The sequence below is a fragment of the Pinus tabuliformis genome, chromosome 1_2 (genome assembly GCF_031772625.1).
Source record: "Pinus tabuliformis cultivar Carrire ecotype Pingquan chromosome 1_2, CPIR1, whole genome shotgun sequence".
Lineage (NCBI taxonomy): Eukaryota > Viridiplantae > Streptophyta > Pinopsida > Pinales > Pinaceae > Pinus > Pinus tabuliformis.
Window position 1 is genome coordinate 68,769,183 of NC_142298.1, and position 6,412 is coordinate 68,775,594.

The following is a 6,412-nucleotide window of genomic DNA, read 5'->3' on the forward strand; positions in this document are numbered from 1 at the left end:
TCTTTTCGAGCTAGTTGATCCTATTATATCCTAGTCGAGTCCCTATCCTACTCTATAACATTACTAAGTCACCACCACCGTGTATTTTTTTCTCAAAGAATATTTAATAGAGGGGATTTCCTCTTGTCTTAATTCACAAAATTTTTTAGTGGTTTTACTCTTGATATTGGGGGGTTTGTTGGGGATAGGTTTTATGTCTCTCCCTTTCATCCCTATTTTGAAGGGACCCATTAACGCACCATCTTAGTCTACCTAGGCTGTAGAATGGCCCGTTTTCCGGCACCGGCCGGAAAATCGTCCGACTCCGGCCACCGGGAATGTCTCCATCCTCCGCCACCATCTCCTAGCTCCGCCACCCTCCCCTGACAGTCCTGACATTCCCTGCCATTCCCTGACAAAAAAATCCGAATGCAGTTAGAGCGCCTGACATCCCCTGACCGATCGGGGACGAGCTGGAATTCATGCGGGGGAGTATTATGGCCGGTTCGAAATGGTCACCCGCACGCGATTCCGCTCTGCAGCTCATTTCCTGCTCTGCTCTGCGATTCCCCTAACTTTACCGCTCTTGATTATATGTATGTTGGGTTTTCAGCATCCACAGGGTTGCTTTCTAGTGCTCATTGCCTTCTCGGATGGAGTTTCAGGATGAATGGGCCTGCACAGGACCTTGAACTCTCAAAGCTTCCTCAGATTACATCTGCAAATTCTATGGTGAAGACTAGAAGGTTCATAGTTGAGGTATCCATAGCTGCCGTAAGTATCACAGTTCTTGCAAGTCTGGCAGCAGTTTACCTTATTAGGGGGATTCGACAGAGTAAGGTGATTGAAGAATGGGAGCTTGAATATGGTCCTCATAGATTCCCCTACAGTGAACTTAAAGTGGACACAAAGGGATTTAGGGACAAACAGCTGCTGGGGTTTGGAGGTTTTGGCAGGGTTTATAAGGGCGTTATTCCCAGCACTGGGTGAGAAGTTGCACTGAAGTGGGTTTCGCATGAATCCAAGCAAGGGGTGAGGGAATTTATTGTAGAGATTGCAAGCATTAGCCGGCTGAGGCACAAGAACTTAGTTCAGCTTCAAGGTTGGTGTCGGTATAAGGAAGAGCTTCTGCTTATCTATGATTACATGCCAAATGGTAGCCTTGACAAGCTCTTGTTTGAGAGCACACGGAATATGTTGACTTGGTCGCAGAGGTATACAATTTTGAAAGGGGTTGCTTCGGCTTTGCTTTATCTTCATGAAGAATGGGAGCAGACAGTAGTCCATAGAGATGTCAAAGCAAGCAATGTATTATTAGATGCATATTTGAATGGCAGGTTAGGGGACTTTGGGCTTGCTCGTTTATATGAACATGGTTCAAATCCTCACACCACCCATGTAGTTGGAACTATTGGATACCTTGCTCCAGAGCTTCCTCGTACTGGTAAGGCCACAACAAGCACTGATGTGTTCGGATTTGGGGCTTTATTGCTTGAAGTGGCTTGTGGAAGAAGACCCATTGAGCCGACCCGAAGAATTAATTTTGGTTGACTGGGTTCGAGAGTTGCATTCCAAGGGAAAGCTTTTGGAAGCAGTTGATCCTAGACTTCTTAATGAGTACCCTGTTGAAGAAGTTGGGCTCGTTCTTGAACTGGGTTTGCTCTGTTCCCATCCTCATCCCGAAGCTCGACCTAGTATGAGAGAAGTAGTGCAAATGCTTGCAGGAGATAAAGCACATCCTGTGCCACCTTCTGAACCTCCTTCGGCAGACACACCTACAAGAACTGAAAATCTTGATGAATTCATTGTTTCATTTTCTTCATACAAGCATGGTTCATCTGTTGCTATCTCACATCCTAACAGAAGCTCAGATGGTAGGCTAGTTTTCACACTGGATAGAACATCACCACTTTCACTGTTAGCAGCAACAGCTTGAAAGGTGTGTGTAATTAAAACAAGTCATGGAGTAACTGTTGTTGAAAAAACATATTTATTTTGGTCCGTTGGTGCATGATCCATGTCTTCTTGTTTATTGGACTGGCCAATGATGAGTTACTTCCTCTTCAAACAGACTAAGAGCTGGAGTTCCAGAGATACAGAGCTTGGAGTTTTCCTTTTGATATATCAGAAAAAAAGGCTAACAGATTTGAAGTCTATGATTGCTGAGTGTAGACAAACTGTGTGCAATTTTACTAATCTTCAAAGAGTATTTGATGCAACAAAATGCAGTGATTTTTCTTTAGTTGACCTAGTTTTTCATCTCAGCAAATGGCTTGATTATCTGATACAACAAAGTGTAAATTTAGAGGAGAATTTCTTCTCTGATGTTTAAATTATATTTACAAGTCACAAAAAAATAACAGTGTGTGTTGAGTTTCTTTCAAGTGTGAAGATATGCCGAGTTACATTATCTGTGTAACTAGCAGTTTCCATTGTATATGAAATGCATAAAGAAATCTATGGCTTGCATTCTTGTGCTTCAGAAACAAAGTTGTTTCCCAATTGTATTTCTGATTTTAGGGGCGACATTGTTTCAATGTTTGTACATTCCTTATAGAAAAAAAGGTGAACAATCATTTGTTCCCTCTATATTAAAAAAACAATCCTTGTTGCTTTATGTACTTCTTTGTTATAGTTTTAAATATTTTGAATTTCCTATTTATCTTCACAATTTTTCTGCTGTAGATTCTTCTCTAATTGCCAGAGGTTGCTCTCTAGGTAAAACAATTTAGTATCAAGTGGTTGTTGGTTTCAAAGGGGGATATCTTTGTTGCCAAGTTGAAGAAGCTTGGTTTGCAGAATCTTGTGTTCTTGAGGCCTTGTTTTGAGGTCTTGATTAGAAAGCTAGAGAAATCTCGTTTTCTAGGTAAAGAAGCTCAAGTTGGACAATGTTGTGTTGTTGTAGTAGTGATTATTTTGAGGTAGCTAGCTTCAGTGAGAGGCTAATAAGATATATGTGGTAGGAGAAATGACATCTAGACATTTAGAGATCGATAAATTCTATGGCCACAACTTCCATTTATGGAGGTTGAAGATGGAATATTTGCTTATTGAAAGAGAGTAGAAATCAGTATGAAGGACACAAAGTCTAACATCGTGAAGTAGGAGGACTGGGGCAAGATGAATGATAAGGTCATGGCCTTGATTGGTCTTGATATATCAAATTCTATGTTAATGGATGTGTTAGGAGAAGCTAACTTAAACAGGGTGCACAATTTGATTGATAACAACTATAATATATGTGTGAAAGTAGCTCATCTGTAGAATAGGTACTATTGAAGGATGAGCATAAAGTAATAGGAATTGCCACAAAATCTGAGTAGGGCAGTGAACCTCTCCACTCATGTTTAGATTCCAACTCGGATGACAGTTAAAATGAATGATTTAAAAACTTAAGCCTTCAGACCTGGCAATAATAATCATAAAGCATACATGTATCAAACCTAATTGGGCTATCAAGTATTATTGATTGATAAAGACACCAAATCTTTGTAAACTTCAAAGAGCTGTTGAAATAGTTCCCTATTCTGATGTGAAATCACTACACATCAGAACTTGAAGTCCCTAGATTTATTAATGAAGTCTTCTTGTACGACTAATAAATTTATCTGAGCTCAGATATAGCTAGATTCCATGACGTCAGAATTAAGAGGGCATAGATATGCTTCATCTAGGTCATTAAGGGAATTGCTTCATCTAGGTCATTATCCATATCTAACACAAACAAAGATTGATTTCAAAGTGGTGTTTTACAAGAATGTATATGAATAATGAAAATGCACCTGTTTAAAGCTACTATGGCTTTGTTTAACTTAACATTCCATGTAAACTGATAAAATAAACTAACAGTTGTTTATTCAAAGAAACTCAGTTAATGAGATTAATATGTTTCCAGAGGCACAAATATGACAATTATCGATAGTACATAACACAAACTTAACCTGAAAATGTGTACTATAATTAAGTGAGGATTTATTGTAAGCATGCTACATGGGTTAGATTTTGTTTAGCAAAGCAATCAACACCCTTTTCTTTGATTTTTGGTAGACTACTCCCTTTGGCCCGAAAGCCAACGCCTATTACATTGAAAATGATCAAATTTACAGAGAAATAAAGCTACTAGCTTTAAGGAATGAAATCCTAACAATAAACTAAAATAAAACAATCTCTGGCATGTTACAGGAAATCTGGAAATGATGAAATGGAATGCTTCAAATCTGAATTAGATCCACAGTTGATTGTTGACCCAATGCCTTGAAATCTGATATATACTCCACAGTTGTTGATTCTTCTCCATAAAATCTGAGACACGAAGCTGTTCCCTGAAAATCTGTCAGATATCCTTTAAACAACGCAAATTTTTCCACCTATCTGTTGTCACACAACACCTTTTTCTTTTACCAGGAAGAGTATTCTCCCTTGAGGAAGAGTAACTCAAATTAAATCTCGAGCATTTTGCTTGTTTAAAGCATCAGGTGGTTTTGAAACATGAACTACAAAATGAGTGCCCAAAGGAGCAGATTCAAAATACATAGAGGTGCCACTGGTTTGTGTGTCTAGCTTTCGACGGCTCCCCTCTGGCTCACATAGCTTTGCTTTTCACTTAATACATTCCAAAACACCGTTGGTTCATCCGCAGACTTTATCAAATCCTTTGACAGTCTATTACCCACTACAACACTGTTTGTTCCTCTGAAGATTCATTTGCAGATTTCAAGAATCCATTCACTTCCATTCCTGCCCTTCCAGAGATGTAGTGTATAGATACAAAAGGAAGTTACAAATTTACAACATACACTTTTTAAGCTTGAAATGAAGCCATTGAAAATGGATGCACCGTTAGAATTATTATTCAAAATTTCTCATTTTGTGACCAAATCACTCTCTTTGTTTAATGATTTAGAAAAGCAAATAACCGTATTCTATTACCGTGCCACAACTAAATGATATACAGACAAAATCAATAAGATCCATGCTAAATATGAGTTATAACTCATTCATATAGTTGAATTACCAATGTCAAGCCATTCATAGGCAAATATAAAAGAGTTCAATGCTGGTCCATAAGGCAAAGTAGAAAAGAAAAGAAAAGGTACCTTAGATCACTAATTCACTCACTGAATGCTAAAAGGGACTAAAACAAGTATATAAGCAATGGGTGAAACTGTACACAGAATTGAACATCTTCATTTAATCTCAATCTAGTTCTCACATTTAGGTTCCTAAAATATGTGAACATATCTTTGATCAACCAGAGTTTGTTGACGGAGAGGCAAATCACTTCAACAATTTCATAAAGGTGACTTAGACATTATAACCTTGATATGAGATTCAATCAATATTTAACAAAATATATTTTCTATATTTCCCAATCATTTGTGTCATGAGATGATATGAAACTATGATGATGTCAACATTGTAGTATGTTACTATGCCAAGAAATTTGAGGTTGGAGGCCTATAACCCTCCTCAATGTCTCCCACAAGGTTATTACAAACATTTTAAGAAAATGATTCAAGTCGCAAGCTTCCAAAATCATAAGAAAGAATATTCTCACCTTGCAGAGCATCAAATTGGCCAGGGAGATGAGTAAGAAGGCTCACTTCCTTGAATTTGATATTGACAAGTCATATAATATAATTAAGTGAGGATTTATTGTAAGCATGCTACATGGGTTAGATTTTGTTTAGCAAAGCAATCAACACCCTTTTCTTTGATTTTTGGTAGACTACTCCCTTTGGCCCGAAAGCCAACCCCTATTACATTGAAAATGATCAACTTTACAGAGAAATAAAGCTACTAGCTTTAAGGAATGAAATCCTAACAATAAACTAAAAATAAAACAATCTCTGGCATGTTACAGGAAATCTGGAAATGATGAAATGGAATGATTCAAATCTGAATTAGATCCACAGTTGATTTCTGACCCAATGCCTTGAAATCTGATATATACTCCACAGTTGCTGATTCTTCTCCATAAAATCTGAGACATATACAGTGCTTGTATAGTATGCATATACAGTGCAGAGTATACTCTGCATATACAGTGCTTGCATATATAGTGCTTGTATACATCAGTTCTCATTTTCCGAAGAAGTTAGATAAAAATGTAATAGTGCACAATGAAGTAGTGTCAAGTTAGTGGTTCAAGTCATTAATTTATAAGAGGATGGATCATCTACAGTACAAATGACAGGAGGAATGCATCAAAAGCATGGACAGCACCATGATTTCTAATGTAAAGGAGACAAATGTGCTGGTTGGTATGGACATATTTTTTATTTGTGTACTTTATAAAACTACAAACTTGTATTTATGTAAGCATTGAAGGTTATAGAGTAAGGACAGGATGCATAATGTATTGGTTGGTATGGATGTAAGGGTTTATTTGTTTACAAGGAGAAAAAAGAAATTGTAGCCTCTAGAAGTGATT

General features: G+C 37.6%; 1 pseudogene; it reads left to right on the plus strand.

Moving 5' to 3' along the window:
* The first annotated feature begins 408 nt into the window (after positions 1 to 408).
* LOC149204456 (L-type lectin-domain containing receptor kinase S.4 pseudogene) lies at positions 409 to 1,915 on the plus strand (annotated as a pseudogene).
* Positions 1,916 to 6,412: the final 4,497 nt, after the last annotated feature.